The following is a 17289-nucleotide window of genomic DNA, read 5'->3' as shown; positions in this document are numbered from 1 at the left end:
ATTTATTTGATTTCCAATGAGAAAAAAAATTATAGCTTCCATTTTATAAATAAATCCATACAAATTTAGAAGGAGAGTCAGATGTCAGCTTACTGCCAGATGTACACGTTTGCCTATATCTTCATTGATATTGACATACTTTGCATCTACATCTGCACGTTGACACCTGCCTTAATATTACATCTATCTGTAACTCACTAGAGTTTCCTTGGGTCTCATGAATCTATAGCCATTTTTGCAGCAATAAGCAAAATTTAATTGGCTCCAGAATTCATCCACATAATGTAGGAATGCAGCCTTCTGCAAAAATACCTGTTATTTCTGGGATTTTACATGTTGTCTCAGAGGCAAGTACAGTCTCATGTTCTCCTTGGACTCCTCTCACTGGTTGTTCTCTGACTAGCAGGTTGGAGGCTGCGTTCTTCCAACTTCTAGTTGAGAGCAAGTTCCTTGTGCTCCCAGTTGAGCTGTAAAGCATCAATTAAGGAAAAAAAAAAATACTGTTATCTAAGAAAATAACCATCATTACACGCAACACTAAGTTTTCAGAGTATAGAAATACTTCCATTATATTACATATGATCACTAATTAACATGATACTCAAGCCTGCAGTATTCAAGATAAGTTCTAAATTCAGAAATTCAAGAGAGATGAAACACCATGATACAAAACAGATCATAGAACCATTGAAATAATGGCTCATGTTGGTAAAATAAAATCCTTTTCTATCCTCTCCAAAATGAAAAGATCTTTCACAGAGTTGGATCTTGTGAAGCTCTTAGATAAAAATGAAACCGTGTTTGTAAAATTTGTAGTCTGAGGTTATTGGGGACTCTGAGGAGCAGGGGAGAGAATGTGGGCATATGGGGTTGAGCAAAAGACCTTAGATGGTAAACAAGAACTTATTAAGTACCTGCTGTGATGCATTAGTTGGAAAATTAGCTCTATTGGTTGTGGCGTAATGCTAATGAGCCCAAGGATGAGTGTTCCCTGTCGACTTCAGGGTCAGTTAGGTGTGCTTTTCAGTGACCTCTAATTACAAGGCCTGGCAAGACATTTACATGTGCTGCTGGGGCTGAGGGTACAGAGCAATCTCGGGAATTTTGTATGCCCATCCCTTTCAATGAATGCCTCCTCTCAAGCCATGTGCATTCTACTGGCTATCATAGCAACATTAGAACATATATAGTCATGAACAAACAAAATTACTTTTCTTAATAATTGTTTTATTTATATTTTCCTTTGATGTTAGCGTTGGAGAATGTTATGGTGTGATTTCAAGAAAACATTCTTGGTATTATCCATCAGAAGTCATACAAATGTTCATATACTTGAAGAATCTCATCTGAAAATTTAGGTTGGAAAATAATTTGATAGCTAAAAAAGTTATATACATATACATAGGAATTTGTTGTAGAGCTGTTTGTGTCAGGCAAAATTGAATACAAGCTAAATGAAATGTTAAATCATAGAAGAATGACTTTCTCAGTTTTAAAACATTACTGTATAGACTGTTATGCATGAATGAAATAAAATATAATTATGGCAATTGAAGGAGAATATAGGGAAAAGTTATGAGGGAATGTTAGAAGAAAAAAACAGCATGAAATGGTAAGTACATTATGAACAGTTTTTGAATACTGAAATATGAATAAAACTATTTGAATACATAAAAACAAATTTAATAAATAGCAAGACCTTGGTTGAGAAGGAGAACAGTTGTGTTCAAGTAGTGGCAGGCAGAATATTCCGTGGATTAGTGTTAGAATAAGTAGATTCTATGGGCTTTCCCCTTGGCTCAGTGCTTAAGATTCCACTTCTAATCAGGAGGCTTGGGTTTGATCCCTGGGTCAGGAAGATGCCCTAGAGAAGGAAATGGCAACCTACTCCAGTATTCTTGCCTGGAGAATCCCATGGACAGAGAAGTCTGGAGGGCTACAGTCCAATGGGTCTCAAAGAGTCAGACATAACTGAGTGGTTAAGTACACATGTAGGTTCTGCAGTCACACAGGTATGGTTTTAAATTTAGATATATGACCATGTCTAAATTACTTCAGTATTCTATATGTCAACTTAAAGAAAAATTTTATGTTTTATGTTTTATTCTGGGTCTTACTGAGGAATATAGCCTGGGAGCCAGCCACTCAGGAGCTGTGAGTAAACTTATCTGATAGGGTAGAGGAGAGCCAGTTTATAAATGATTTCTTTTTCTTTTTTTTTATCTAGGAAATACATGCAGTCAAGCATGTGCTCTGACTCTGCGACTCTATGGACTATAGCCCACCAGACTCCTCTATCCAGCGTACATCTTGGTAAAACACTACTGCTAATCACAAAGAATAGATACCCCAATTTAATGATTTTAGTGTTTTTCTATGTCTGGGAAAATGTGGGAATCTGGGGTCACTGAAATTCTTCCTGAGGCATGCATCTAACTATCTAAGAGTCTGATTGCCCAAAGCAAAGAGTGCTTCATTCTGTTTTTCATCCTGAATTCCTTTGAGTGTCCTGTGGGCAACTACAGTGGATTATGATTCAAATCCTGTAGAATTGGCTTGTTTTGAGGACCTTAATTTTTCTGTATCCACACGTACCTTAGTCTGTTCTTCCTCAATTCTGAGATAATAAAGTCTGTTAATTCTAAGTATTCTTTTAGTAAAGATTATTGTTACTGTATGTGGTAATTCTAGCCACATAAAGATGTTTGACTGTTGAATGAGGTTAGTTATGCAAAGGCCTTGATCATAGGCTGGTACTCAGTATATATAGTTGTTGTTATTAGAGCAATAATGATAGTACATAATTAATATCACCCTTAGTGATTTTGTGCTTTTTCAGTTTTCAGTCTTTAACTTTAATAATGACAGCATAGATATTTAAGTGCTTATCCTTTGTCAGGCAGGGGTCCAACGTGGACGCTGCAGAATTAAGCATATCTAAGTTTGAGACAAGCTCTATTCGCTCACTAATTTTGCGGTATTGGGAATGTTACCCATCCTCTCTGTCAGTCACCTCATCTGTAAACAACCCACTGAGGGCTTTGTTTCACAGATTTATGAAAGATGGTATTTGTTAAGGACTTGGGAATTATTCAGTAAATGGCAACTGTCTTACACCTTATAACAGCTTACACCTTACAACAATTCCATGATATGTAGGAAACTGAGATTTAGAGAGTCAAGAAGCTACCCCAGCCACACTGCAAATAAAGAGTTGAGTCAGGTTTTAATTTCTATTTGTCTGACCTCAAAGGCTCTATTCATGATTGGTATAGTATACTGTGGATGATTTTATGACTGTCCACTGCTAGACTCGCATCCATTTGAAGTGTAGGGGAGCACAATTTGCCTACACAAAATGAGTCTCCTTAGCATGAGGATTAACTTAGGATGATTATTTTTAACAAACAGAAGACTTAGGAAGTTTTTCTTGTTACTTTCCCATAACTGCCTAAAGAATTTAGATACATGATCAGTTCTCAGAATAGAGCTATCACCAGAGACATCTGCAAAGAGCGTGGGCTGGGTGTGATGGGGAAGACTCAGAGGAGCCCAGAAGTCAGAGTCCACTGTGTCCCACCATCCCTGAATGGCTTAACAAATATACGTTACCAAACATTTGCTTTTCCATCTCCATGTAAGTTGCCTTCTTTCCCTCTGAAGTCCCAAACCACTCTGGCCAGCATTCTCTGTTGTCTTTAGCTGAAGATGTACTCAAGGTCAGGATTTTGGCTTTCTTGGCATGTAACTAGGTTTTCCTGGGTCTCTCTTATATGTACATGTCGCTGAACTTTTGTTTGATTTTCTCTTCTTAATTTTTCTCATGTCAGCTTAATTCCTAGACCAGGTAGAAGAATACAGAAAGGTAGGTGAAGATATTTTCCCTCCCTTACAGAAGAAAAAAATAATCAAAAATGGAGAGTTGAACTCATAACACTCTTGCATCTTAGGCTATGGGGAGCGAACATGCCCTGGATTTTCACAACTGCCATCCTTTCTTCTTTCTCTGTAGGGTCTGGGTCCCAGGCTATAGAGTCACATATTGCCCTAGCTCTGCCACAGCATAGCTGCTGCAGTAATCCATCACCCTCATCATCCTGTCTGTTATTCACTCTCCTTACTTCTCTGCGTTTATATTCATAAGGCTGCATTTGGGTAAGATGATCTAAGACTTCTGAGATTTCTGCTCAGCTTGATACTGAATGACTTAACTGCTCAACTGTCCAGGGGAGAGGACTACTCAGACCCCTGGTTCCATATTTTCAGTGGAACCCTTCACTTTTCTGAGTAGGTTTAAAGTCTCCTGAAAGTGTTAGTCTCTTAGTCGTCTCTGACTCTTTTGCAACCCCATGGACTATAGCCCACCAGGCTTCTCTGTCCATGGGATTCTCCAGGCAAGAATACTGGGGTGGGTTGTCATTTACTCCTCCAGGGGATCTTCCCGATATGGGGATCAAACTCACGTCTCCTGCAGAAGATCCTGCATTGGCAGGCCGTTTTTTTTAACCACTGAGCCACTTGGGAAGCCCTAAGTCTCCTGAGGGTCTGGGAATTAGGAAAACGAGATGCTTAAAGACTCCCACCACTACTACTCACTGAGAATCATGGTCAAAAGGAGAGACAATTTCACTCCCTGCCTCTGCAAGATGACTTTGTTTAAAAAAAAAAAATATATATATATTATATATATATATATATATATAATATATAGCAGCCGTTTGTCTTGTAGCATAAAAAGACACAAGACATTTATATCAACATGTTGTTAGTATCTTACCTTGTTTCAATAAATGTTAAGCAGGAGTATATTTATTCAGATATTTTCTCCTCTCATATATTTTAAATCCACAGTCAAATGTTTCCCTTTATATTCAGCCTCCCATACCTTTTCCATTTGGAATCCCGTCAATCAGTTTTACAGCTGAAGGCAGTGTCGTACTGACAGAAGGTGAATGCTACACAAGCTGGTTTCCAATTTAATTTGCTACTTGCTGCTCTAAAGTTTGTAGAAATTGTTTTCTTTTAAAACTGGGAGTAAAAATCTCATAAAAATTAGTCTTATTTAATAATAATATAGGGACCCAGGATGCCAGAGGTGGGTAGTGCTTAGATCCTGACATCTTAGCCCAAGAAGAAAGTTTTCTTACTTGGGAATGTGAGTGTGTCCTTGATGTTTGCAAACCTATTCTTGGAATTTTCTTTCTTCTCATGATTTCATGAACTAAAATGTAATAATTTCTCCTTTTCCCTTTCACCATGAAAATTTGTTTCCTTTCTTTCTTGCTTATAATTTTTTTCCTCTTCCTTAATTATTTGGTTACTAGTTCGATTTCTAGATTATATCCCCTCCACTATAAAGCCTATAATGCCCAGACTTTCATTCTTATCTCTGAATTCTCCCTGGGGCTGGGGGGCGGGGTAGTGTCAAATCTCCAAATATCAACTATAAATATATTATTTAAGTACCTTATTGTCATGTGACACTTAACATTCTCAGAACAAAATTCATTGATTCCCCTCCATATCAACCTTCTTGTGTTTTCATGTCATCATAACTCTATCCATGGACACAAAATCTCCATATCTTCTAGATTTATATTTATTTTTCCTCATCAAATTCAATGTATTAGTGATTCCCTCTCTTTCTTTACAACGTATTTGAAATTTCTCTCCTTCTAGAATATCTGGAGAAATCCACCTATAGTAACAACACTGACATATTAATATAGCACAAACTTACATTTAAATAGTATGATAGCCACCTTCCAAGATGCCCCTCAATGATCTCCACCTCCTGACAGGGCCATGTTGATTTCAGTTTGTGCTTCATGCGTCCCAGCATTTCTCATGATGTACTCTGCATATAAGTTAAATAAGCAGGGTGACAATATACAGCCTTGATGTCCTCCTTTTCCTATTTGGAACCAGTCTGTTGTTTCACATCCAGTTCTAACTGTTGCTTCCTGACCTGATATAGATTTCTCAAGAGGCAGGTCAGGTGGTCTGGTATTCCCATCTCTTTCTGAATTTTTCCACAGTTTATTGTGATCCATACAGTCAAAGGCTTTGGCATAGTCAATAAAGCAGAAATGCATGTTTTTCTAGAACTCTCTTGCTTTTTCCATGATCCAGCAGATGTTGGCAATTTGATCTCTGGTTCCTTTGCCTTTTCTAAAACCAGCTTGAACATCTGAAAGTTCACAGTTCATGTCAATTAACTCAGTATCAACCACCCCCTGAGAAAGGCACAGATTCATCAAAACAGAAAGAAGTCCAAATCCCAGGAGGCAGATGATATGAGGAAAATTTTTACCTTGTATCTAATGAGTTGCTGTATGATGAGAATTATAATTTTGACCTGAGGCATATCTGACCAGTAAAGCAAAGGTTCCTTCAGCTTTTACATTTAACAATGTCCATCAGTTGCTCTGAAACATTGTGGGGCAGGGGGTGGGGGGGTGGATTTTACATAGAACTTATTTATAACCACCAAATTGTACCACTGCAATTTTCTATTGGGGAACTGCAAAATATTGAGGATATTCAGTTCCAGATTTGTCAAGAGTGTGGAGAAACTATTGTAGGCAACATGGCAGAAGGGTCACTGTATAAAAGTGGCCAATTATGTTCTGCATTCTAAGTTTTTGAAGGATTTTGTATTTGAGTGTTTTCTGAGCTAGGATTTATATGCATTGTTAGTAAGAAGTGAAGTTTCAACTCTTTGGTAAAAATTAAAATATCAGTAGCTGGATTAAAGGAAATGACAGGAGAAGGGCAGAGTTGTCAGTGTATAGGACCTGCAGATACAAATGCAGGTTTTCAATGCAGGTTGACTATTTGGATGTTTTAGAAGGTATTTTATTTATATATTTAGTGCTCTTTCTTATAGAAATGTGCAAAAATAGCCTCATGGTTAGTTCATCACCTAATTATAGAAGGCATAATTAATTCTGAGTTTGTTAGCATTTACTGCAACAGGTTTTAAACCTAAACAGAAATACTGTTATTCTCTGATTTTTATTTGGAATTCTATATAAACCTGGAAGACACTATGCACTGTAGTGTGTTATATACAGTTAAATGTTATATTTCTAAAAAAATAAAAATTGTCCTAACACTAAAATATTTAACTGGAATGATTGACAAGATTTTATTCACAAGATTTCATTCTCCATGCTAAAGAACTGGTGAAAAAATTTGTCTAAATTGTTTTATTCTTCTTACTAAAAAATACATCTCTTTTCCCCAAAAAAAGGGATTCTATTGTCTTCTGGCATTTCCCTTATTCTTCGAGATAATACTTGGTATAACAACATCTCAAAATAAATATTCTGAAATTCCAGGAGAATCAAAAGTTGTTTGCAAGTAAATAATCTCCGATTTCAAAACTATTTCAGCTCTACTGTAAGTATTCCAAATTTGTCAAAAAAAAAAAAAACCACTAATCTGCATGTGAAATTCTTGGCTTTCTTAAAAGTTAGCACATTGTAGAGAATGTCTTTTGTTGTGTTCAGTAATAATTTTAATAATAATTACTAACTTTGGTGATTTTAAATATTCTCTGTCAAAAATTAAAAGAAAGAGGTAAATGATGAAAGATTTACATTTTCTATTTTCATTTTTTTATATTTTCCATTTCTTAGGAAAAATGGAATAAGTCCATTTCTAATAAGTTGTGACTAAATAAAAGAGATGTACCTTTTTTCCAGCAAGGCCCATAAGCTGATTTGTCAGAAATTAACTGTGTATGTTCTAAATGTGTTGGCTGAAACTTAGCCTGGCTTTTTCAAATTGTAATATTGATTATTTCCTCTGGGATACAGGTAGAGCTAATTAGAAATTAATCAAAATGATTAACTTCTGCATTCCTTCAGCCAATGAATCACTTTAAAAGATGTCAATGAAAATCCCCAGGAGACCATTTTAGGTAAGATTTTTGTTTAAATTTTAAAATGTATAGAAAGCTAAAGAGTAGCATTTTACATATCTAAAATAGCGCCCTAGTTTGGGTACAACTGCACTGGTAATATTCATTTTGTGTAAGAGACATTAACAAGTTAAACTTACTACTAGAAATAAAATGTATGCTTCTATCAGAGTATATGGGGGCATATGTCTCTTTGGAGATTATTTGGAGACATAAACATAGGTAAAATCATCACAAGTTATTTTTCATGTTTCAAATATATGTTATTTCAGGTGAGAAGTTATTAGACACATATCTGAAACCTGTGGTTCTCAAAGTTTTGTCCTTGTATTAACTGTATGCTGCTGCTGTTAAGTCACTTCAGTTGTGTCCAACTCTGTGCATCCCCATAGACGGCAGCCCACCAGGCTCCCCCATCCCTGGGATTCTCCAGGCAAGAACACTGGAGTGGGTTGCCATTTCCTTCTCCAATGCATGAAAGGGAAAAGTGAAAAGTGAAAGTGAAGTCACTCAGTCGTATCCGCTCTTAGTGACCCCATGGACTGCAGCCTACCAGGCTCCTCTGTCCATGGGATTTTCCAGGCAAGAGTACTGGAGTACTGGAGTGGGGTGCCATTGCCTTCTCCGGTATTAACTGTATAACTTGTTACAAAAGCAAATTTACAAAGCCCCACCCCAGATCTACTAATTAGACTAAAACTCCCTGGATCTGCCACAGTAATCTGGACTTTAACCAGCTCTCCAAGTCATTCAGATCTGTGTTTAAGGTAAAGAAACAGGGTTCTAATAAGCCAATACTGCTGTGAGAGATCCACTGTTAAATGTGGAGTTCTCATACTTCTCCAATCTTAAATACTGAGGAATCTATCAATAAAACTTAAATTCTATAAGACTTCCAAAGCAAAGCCTGAAACAGCTTTTAAGCCTGAGTGAATTAAACCCAAATCTTGAATTTCATATCAGTCACAAGAAGCAAGCTATAGGGGGACTCTTCAGAGAACTGGAAAAACCATGAAGGATATAATTTTGTCTCAATAAACTCTGGTGATTAGTTCTTTGAATTGTTCATATGTAGATTTGTTATAGGAGAAGGCAATGGCACCCCACTCCAGCACTCTTGCCTGGAAAATCCCATGGATGGAGGAGCCTGGTGGGCTGCAGTCCATGGGGTCGCTAAGAGTCGGATACAACTGAGCGACTTCACTTTCACTTTTTCACTTTCATGCACTGGAGAAGGAATTGGCAACCCACTCCAGTGTTCTTGCCTGGAGAATCCCAGGGGCAGGAAAGCCTGGTGGGCTGACGTCTATGGGGTCACACAGAGTCAGACACGACTTAGCAGCAGCAGCAGCAATGTTATAATAGCTTCCAATTCTAGAGCAAAATGGAGCATTAGCTGTTTTAGAATTTCTCACACATCTATGAAATACATATCATTAACACTAGTGCAAGGAAATTTCCTTCACTGAATCTTGTGAATAACAGTTACAGGCTAAGGAATTCCTAATGTCTAAATGAAATTTGGCTGCAAAGAATATAATTAGTCTGATTTTGATATTGACCATCTGGTGATGTCCATGTGTACAGTCTTCTCCTCTGTTGTTGGAAGAGGGTGTTTGCTATGACCTGTGCATTCTTTTGGCAAAACTGTTAGCCTTTGCCCTGCTTCATTTTGTACTCCAAGGCCAAATTTGCCTGTTACTTCAGGTATCTCTTGACTTCCTACTTTTGCATTACAGTCCCCTATAATGAAAGGGAAATCTTGTTTGGGTGTTAGTTCTAGAAGGTCTTGTAGGTCTTCATAGAATCATTCAACTTCAGCTTCTTCAGCATTACTGGTTGGGGCATAAATTTGGATTACTGTGATATTGAATGGTTTGCCTTGGAACAAACAGATCATTTTGTTTTTTTGAGACTGCACCCAAGTACTGTATTTTGGACTCTTTTGTTGACTATGAGGGCTACTCCATTTTCTCTAAGGGATTCTTGCCCACAGTAGCAGATATAATGGTCATCTGAGTTAAATTCACCCATTTCAGTCCATTTTAGTTCACTGGGTCCTAAAATGGTGATGTTCACTCTTGGCATCTCCTGTTGGACCGCTTCCAATTTATCTAGATTCATGAACCTAACATTCCAGGTTCCTAAGCAATATGGTTCTTTACAGCATCAGACTTTACTTCTATTGCCAGTTACATCCACAACTGGGTATTGTTTTCCCTTTGGCTCTGTCTCTTCACTTTTTCTGTTGTTATTTCTCCACTCTTCTCTGCTGGCATATTGGGCACCTACCAACCTGGGGAGTTCATCTTTCAGTGTCATTCAAAAAACTAAGCTCATGGCATCCAGTTCTATCACTTCATGGCAAATAGACAGGGAAACAGTGGCTGACTTTATTTTGGGGGGCTTCAAAATCACCAAAAATCATGGTGACTGCAGCCATGAAATTAAAACACACTTGCTCCTTGGAAGAAAAGCTATGAGAAAACTAAATAACATATTAAAAAACAGAGACATAACTTTGCCTACAAAGGTCCATCTTGTCAAAGCTATGGTTTTTCCTGCTGCTGCTGCTAAGTCACTTCAGTTGTGTCCGACTCTGTGCGACCCCATAGAGGGCAGCCCACCAGGCTCCCCCATCCCTGGGATTCTCCAGGCAAGAACACTGGAGTGGGTTGCCATTGCCTTCTCCTGTGGTTTTTCCAGTAGTCATCTATTTCTGCTTTATTGACTATGCCAAAGCCTTTGACTATGTGGATCACAATAAACTGTGGGAAATTCTGAAAGAGATGGGGTACCAGACCACCTGACCTGCCTCTTGAGAAATCTGTATGCAGGTCAGGAAGCAACAGTTAGAACTGGACATGGAACAACAGACTGGTTCCAAACAGGAAAAGGAGTACCTCAAGGCTGTGTATTGTCACCCTGCTTATTTAACTTCTATGCAGAGCTTATTTAACTTCATGAGAAACACTGAGCTGGAAGAAGCACAAGCTGGAATCAAGATTGCCGGGAAAAATATCAATAACCTCAGATATGCAGATGACACCACCCTTATGGCAGAGAGTGGAGAAGAACCAAAGAGCCTCTTGATGAAAGTGAAAGTGGAGAGTGAAAAAGTTGGCTTAAAGCTCAACATTCAGAAAACAAAGATCATGGCATCAGGTCCCATCACTGCATGGCAAATAGATGGAGAAACAGTGGAAACAGTGCAGACTATATTTTTTGTGCTCCTAAAGCACTGCAGGTTGTGACTGCTGCCATAAATTAAAAAATGCTTGCTCCTTGGGAGAAAAGTTATAGCCAACCTAGACAGTATATTTAGAATCGGAGACATTACTTTGCCAACAAAGGTCCATCTAGTCAAAACTTTGGTTTTTCCAGTAGTCACATATGGATGTGAGAGCTGGACTATAAACAAAGCTGAGCACCGAAGAATTGATGCTTTTGAACTGTGGTATTGGAGAAGACTATTGAGAGTCCCTTGGACTGCAAGGAGATACAACTAGTCCATTCTAAAGGAGATCAGTCCTGGGTGTTCACTGGAAGGAATAATGCTGAAGCTGAAAGTCCAATACTTTGGCCACATGATGGGAAGAACTGACTCATTGAAAAAGACCCTGATGCTGGGAAAGGTTGAGGGCAGGAGGAGAAGGGGATGACAGAGGATGAGATTGTTGGTGGCATAGCTGACTCAATGGACATGAGTTTGAGTATGCTCCGGGAGTTGGTGATGGACAGGTAAACCTGGCATGCTGCAGGGTTGCAAAGAGTTGTACACGACTGAGTGACTGATCTGAACTGAACTGAATTAAGGTAGAATGTTTGTAGCCAACTCTCTAAAACCTGAGGTTTTTTTTAGATGAAAAATCTTTAAATGCAAACTATTTTAAACTACATAATTAAATGTTTTTTTTTTTTTTTAAAGTATGAACATCAAGCACTTGTCAAATAAAAAATTTTAACCTGTGACTTTACCTAAAGAAATCATGAATTAGCATACTACAAGATAGGAGCCTGGTGGTAAGCATTTGCTCCTGAAAGCAACAGTGCATAATCAAGACTGCATTCAGAGTGGCCTGAGGGATTTAAATCCACGCATGGACCTGGAATGCAGGCTAGAGCTCCCAGAGAAAAAGTTTCAAGATATGAAGTGCAGGACATTTTGTCTCCATTCATGGTAAGGCATTTTCACTTTAAAACAAATAATGGGTAATACATGATACCTCAGTAAATTGAGAAAATAAAGGATCTCTGACATGCTGCTGTTTTACGTGTTTGACTTTTCTGAGGTTTGCCTGGGATGACTCTTCCAACTACTGTTTTGGTTTCTTCAGCTCATTCTCCTATTATTTAACCCATTCTGCTTAGTGTTCCAGGCATCTTTAGTATGTCTGATGATTGCCCTTCCCCAACTTTCAGCATTTTGGGAGGTTTGTTCTCTTTTGCTGTTTCTCTTTCTCACGTTATCATCATTTCAGTGACCCTTTGCATGTGAGCAGAAGCAGAGACATGTTTAGTTTTTAACTAAAACTGGAATTAATGTGACTGATCCAGCATCACCATTTTGACCTAAAAACCTTACTTTCATTTCTTTGGAGGAAGAAAGTTTTCTTCCGGTATAAGTTTGAGTATTGCTTCTGTTCTAATTGATTAGGTCATGTCTAGTTTATTTCTAGTTTGTTCATCTTCTGTACATATACTCTACATCTGATTTATTTTAATCCTTTATTTTTTTGGTTCAAAGATGAGTGTTTAGGTTTTTCTCAAATTTTTCTTCATTCCTTTTGTCCACAAAGTCAGTGGGGTCTACACCTGACCATGTCATCATAACTTTGGCTGTTTCTGGTCTCCTGTAATCTGTCTCCTTTCTCAACCAGCATTCTTTCCACTCTAACCTATTGTTAATATGTTGTGCCTACAAGTGCTAGAAATTCCATGATCTGTTAACATTTAAATTGGTAGTTCCGTCTAATATTCTTCAGATTCCTATGGCAAACAATTTTCAGAAGTATGTCCATATTCAGGGCAATACTTCTTAGCTTCATACATTTCTTCAGGCCAGAATTGTTTTAAACTGTGTATTAGACCAATCTAAAAGTGTGGGAATTATGGCTTTCTGTATACTTATATGCATAGGTAAACATTACTGAGACTAGAATATGCCACTTGAAGAAATAGTTTGTCATGACTGCAATTTAAAACCAGTGTATATCAAGCACTTAGACTTGTGCAAAAGAAAGGCATGTAATTTTCAGTCCTCTTTGTGCCAATAGCCCAGTGTATACTGTTTCACTCCAGACATTGCTATTATTTGGCTCCAAGTCTTCTCAGACTATAATGCTTGATTTAGGCTCCTATTTTGATTCTTGCAAGTTTTTTGGACTTCTTGACTGATCTTATGTCTTCACATGGAGACTGTATGCTGTAAAGAACTTAGAGTCAAATGGCCCCTTAGTTTTTCTGCTTCTGGTTGCCTGAGATATGTCTATGCTCTGATTTGACAGAGCCTAAACGAGAAGACTCTTAAGAGTCCCTTGGACTACAAGGAGATCCAACCAGTCCATTCTGAAGGAGATCAGCCCTGGGTGTTCTTTGGAAGTAATGATGCTAACGCTGAAACTCCAGTACTTTGGCCACCTCATGTGAAGAGTTGACTCATTGGAAAAGACTCTGATGCTGGGAGGGATTGGGGGCAGGAGGAGAAGGGGACGACAGAGGATGAGATGGCTGGATGGCATCACTGACTCGATGGATGTGAGTCTGAGTGAACTCCAGGAGTTGGTGATGGACAGGGAGGCCTGGCGTGCTGCGATTCATGGGGTCGCAAAGAGTCGGACACGACCGAGCAACTGAACTGAACTGAAACCCTTATAAGTGCTGGCACCATAAATACTGTTTCATCCCATGTAGCTTGTATTGGAGCACCCAGAAATATAGTCAACACATTCAAACTATTTGAAGTGGTCTCTATGTTTGACTGGATATGTTTTAAAATAATAAGCATGGCAGTATTCATTTATTTTGTCTTCATTGATTCTATGAGTAAAATGTTTTTCAGTCCAAATGATGATATTCTCATTTGGTTCTATTTTGCTTGTTGAAGGGAATAAGTTTGTTTTCTTAAACCAACTTTTGGTTGGGTTATACCAAGTTCAGTTTAAATCAGTCGCTCAGTCATGTCCGACTCTTTGTGACCCCATGAACAGCAGCACACCAGGCTTCTCTTTCCATCACCAACTCCTGAAGCTTGCTGAAACTCATGGTCCTTGAGTCAGTGATACCATCCAACCATCTTATCTTCTGTCGTCTCCTTCTCCTCCCACCTTCAATCTTTCCCAGCATCAGGTGGCCAAATTATTGGAGCTTCAGCTTCTGCATTAGTCCTTCCAATGAATATTCAGGACTGATTTCCTTTAGGATTCACTGCTTGAATCTCCTTGCTGTCCAAGGGACTCTCAAGAGTCTTTTCCAACACCACAGTTCAAAAGAATCAATTCTTCAGTGCTCAGCTTTCTTTATGGTCCAACTTTCAATCCATACATGACTACTGGAAAAACCATGGCTTTGACTAGACAGAACTTTGTCAGAAAGTAATGTCTCTGCTTTTTAATATGCTGTCTAGGTTGGTCATAGCTTTTCTTCCAAGGAGCAAACGTCTTTTAATTTCATGGCTGCAGTCACCATCTGCAGTGATTTTGGAGCACAAGAAAATAGTTTCTCACTGTTTTCATTGTTTCCCCATCTATTTGCCATGACGTGATGGGACTGGATGCCATGACCTTAGTTTTTTGAAAGTTGAGTTTTAAGCCTACTTTTTCACTCTCCTCTTTCATTTTCATCAAGAGGTTCTTTATTTCCACTTTGCTTTCTGCCATAAGGGTGGTGCCACCTGCATATATGAGTTTATTGATGCTTCTCCTGGCAATCTTGATTCCAACCTGTGCTTTATCCAGCCCAGCATTTCACATGATGTATTCTGCATATAAGTTAAATAAGCAGGGTGATAATATACAGCCTTGATGCACTCCTTTCCTGATTTGGAACCAGTCTGTTGTCCCATGTCCAGCTCTAACTCGTGCTTATCGACCTGCATACAGATTTCTCAGGAGGCAGGTAATGTGGTCTGTTATTCCAATCTGTTTAAGAATTTCCCAAAATTTGTTGTGATCTACACAGTCAAAGACTTTAGCATAGTCAATAAAGCAGAAGTAGATAATGAAATTCCTTAATTCTCCTCTCTACCCAGATCACTCTATCTGTGCTGGGATCACAGTTCACTACTGCTGTATCAAGAAAGGATTTGATTATGGTGATTTAAGGAAAATCTGTCTAAATACAGGTGTCCATAAGCTTGAGAAATAATTGAAATTTTAAGTTATGTCATAGTCTTTATGTTTCTTATTAGTTACAGACTGCTTCAGTTACCTACCATTGCTATAATACTCCATAACCAGCAACTGTAGAAGTTCAGTGGCATATATAGCAATAAGCATCCACTGCCCACATCTTGGATGTGGTCAGATTAAAAGACTGCTGATTTTGGCTGAGCTCATTCACAGGTAGCAGAAGAACTAGGCTGACCTTGGCTTGACTTGCTTGTATATCTCATACATTTGCAGGTCAGCTGGCTCATTTCGGTGTTTATGAGATTGACTCTCATCTTCCAGGAACAATGGGTTAGCCTAGACTTACTTTTTTTTTTTTTTAATGGCAATGGCAGATGGCAAAGGAAACCATCTCAAAAGTTTAAGCTCATTTCATCTGTTCGTACTGCAGCTGCTAAAATAATCTTGGGCAGAGGAAATAACATGGTCCTTCAAGAGCTGAGTGAGAGGGCACTGAACAGTTATAAGGCAAAATCCCTGGGTAGAAGGAGGGTGAAGAATTACGGCCATTCACGCAGCTAGCTACCACAGTCACTGTACACATGGGAGGAAAACATTTAACGGAATAGACATTGCAAGTCCAAATCGTAGAAAAATATTCAGAAAAAGTTATGATTGTAATATCCCTTGGAAATCTTCTCCCAAGCATGAAGTCAAAACTGCTGAGTACAATTGGTATAGAAGTATACCAAAGGGAAAACGTCCACTTTCACTAATTCCTTACTATTAGGAAATGAAAATTATCTATGTTTTTGTGCTAGTCCTCTTTTCAGGGAAAAGTATGTGTAGTTTGTTATTTCTTTTAAAAGTAATAATAGTCCCAGACTATTAATCTGTGCAAGGTTTTCTGGGGGGATGACAAAAATGTTTTGAAATCAGATAGTGGTAATGGCTACATGACTCTGTGAATATACTAACAACCATTGAATTCTGTACATTTAAAGGATCAATTTTAAAATAGGTGAACTAATCTTAATAAAGTTGCTATTTAAAATACTTAAGATCTGAAGAATCTTCAATAGTGCATGTATAAATAAGACATATATATATATATATAAAATATTTTAAACTTTTGTGCTTAAATTTATGAACAGTAAAGGAAAAAATTTTAGTAGCTGTTTTTTCCATACAAAATTTTGGGAGGTTTTCTTAAAAATGATTTTGGTATAGTTCTGAATTACAATAAGTGTGAATTAAACTTTAAAATAAAGCTGAATTAATATTGTAAATCAAAGTGTCAAAAAACAGGAGCATTTTTTAAAAAAGATTTCATTGTTACGAGAAGTAAAACAGGTATAAGTTTATGATTTGTAAAGTATCAAATATACTGTTAAAAATGTGTCTGTTATCTGGGCTTTTTCCCTCCCTGAGTTCCATTTACCATGAATCTTTAAGAGCATAATCACATTTTTAAATAAAACAAAATACATGAACTCTATAAAGTACATATTAATACAAAGTTCAGGGGCTGAGAGAAGAGTAGAAACATACTGATGAATAAGACAAAGTTTCCACCTTAAAAATCAAAGAATTTTAATACCTTGATTTTAATTAAAAATCAAAGAATTTTAATACCTCGATTTTAATTAAAATGTTTCCAGAATTCAATTTTGTTATTTTCCTGTGTTCTTTTCACAGTGAGTCATTTAAACAGAAAAGATGCTATTTAGGGATTTTTTGACACTACAGCATAAAGTAAGTATCTGCATTCTTAAAATGTAAGGCTGATATTACATCATTGATTAAAAAAAATGTTAATGTGACATTCTCTAAGGAACCTTGTCAACTACATGAGAGAAAGTGCTTGAGAAAGCTTTATTCCTTAAAGTTATGATTCCATGTTATGAGTCTTCTATTAACAAAAGTGTCTAAACTAAATATGCCAAATCAAATAAGGCTTTACATGTACAAGAATTATTATTTTTAAAGTGTTATGAATGTAAATTAACCTATTTAATTTTAGTTTATTAGTAA

The 17289-nt window shown here is 37.5% G+C and overlaps 1 long non-coding RNA gene across 5 annotated transcripts in view; it reads left to right on the top strand.

The window, feature by feature from the left end:
- The window catches only part of LOC147355132 (uncharacterized), a 119394-nt gene that overhangs the window by 83663 nt on the left and 18442 nt on the right, over nt 1-17289 (top strand). For 4 of the 5 annotated variants that reach the window (XR_015144263.1, XR_015144260.1, XR_015144259.1 and 1 more), the window contains 5 exons: nt 2228-2313; nt 7256-7404; nt 7824-7927; nt 11856-12107; nt 16954-17010. This is a non-coding gene — a long non-coding RNA (uncharacterized LOC147355132). The remainder of the gene's footprint in view (nt 1-2227; nt 2314-7255; nt 7405-7823; nt 7928-11855; nt 12108-16953; nt 17011-17289) is intronic. The other variant, XR_015144261.1, reaches the window with a different exon arrangement.

This window comes from Bos grunniens, chromosome 17, assembly GCF_055505025.1.
Source record: "Bos grunniens cultivar Pamir isolate PY7600 chromosome 17, Bosgru_T2T1.0, whole genome shotgun sequence".
Classification (NCBI taxonomy): Eukaryota; Metazoa; Chordata; class Mammalia; order Artiodactyla; family Bovidae; genus Bos; species Bos grunniens.
The sequence above is the reverse complement of the archived record's forward strand: the minus strand, read 5'-3'. Positions and strand labels throughout refer to the sequence as shown.